Raw genomic sequence first — 1,140 nt, 5'->3', positions numbered from 1 at the left:
ACTTTCTGAGACCCTGACTTCACAGTTGAGCAGAAACTCACTCAGTGTTTCCCTATTAAGAAAAGTGCTGGCTTTTAGGCTGACATACACATCTTATTATCCATTGATTCCTTTTTTTCTTTTTAATTGGAAGTGGGTTTTGAATTTGCTAAAAGCCTTTTCATTAACTTTATTCTCCTTGGAAAAGCAATTAAGGCCATGAATTATAGCTATGGACTTCCTAATAATTAATCATATTTGCATTACTAGAGTAAATCCTATAGTGTACTATTTTAAAAAGAATGTTGGATTCTGTTTGCTAATCCTTCATTAGGATTTTTAAAATCGACAGGTTGGCTTGTCTTAATCTTTTTCTGTGTGATCAGATTCTTTCCCCACACATATGTGCTGCTAGGGAGCATATGGACACGCTCCTCCCTTGCCTGCGTCTGCCTGGAACAGCACGGACAGCACTGGGATGAGCACTGAGTGAAGGTGTGATTCCCACCATCTCAGCCAAGGGCCTTCACTGGGAGGAAGCGTTCTTGCTGAAATTTCCCCACTTCTTCTACGGAATTTGGTCTAGTTAAGCCTTCTGCCTCTACTAGGGTTAGTTTTCGTGAATTATTTATTTCCTAAAAAGTAATACTTTTCATTTTGAATTTATTTACATAGAGCTGTTCAAGATCTCTGAAGATTTCTCCTATTTTCTGTGTTTAATGGATATTTCCCCCTTGTCATTTCTTGTTTTGTGCATTTTTGGTCTCACATTATGTTTTGATTAAGTTCGTGGTTTCTTTTCTTACTTTTTGATTTAAATAAAAAAACCATATTTCTAAAATGCTAGTTTCATTGTTTCTTGATGTTTGGCTATTGATTTCTCCTTTTATCTTTTTTTAGTTCCCTTCTCGTTCCTACTCCCATCTCATGTTTTCCATTTTTCAAATGGGATGTTTAGGTATTTAAAACTCTTTGATATTGACAGGTCTAAGTTGTTAAGGCAACAAGCTTCCCTGTGCCTCAGCTTTGGTCACAATCGGCACTCCGGGTCCGGACGCCAGTTTACGTGTGGCTGTCCCTTCGAGAGACGCTGCAGTTTGGTTTGTACTTCTCTCACCCTGCTGTTTGTCATCCCAGCATCACCAGGGCGATGGACACACT

Source organism: Camelus ferus, chromosome 3 (genome assembly GCF_009834535.1).
Source record: "Camelus ferus isolate YT-003-E chromosome 3, BCGSAC_Cfer_1.0, whole genome shotgun sequence".
Classification (NCBI taxonomy): Eukaryota; Metazoa; Chordata; class Mammalia; order Artiodactyla; family Camelidae; genus Camelus; species Camelus ferus.
The sequence above is the reverse complement of the archived record's forward strand: the minus strand, read 5'-3'. Positions refer to the sequence as shown.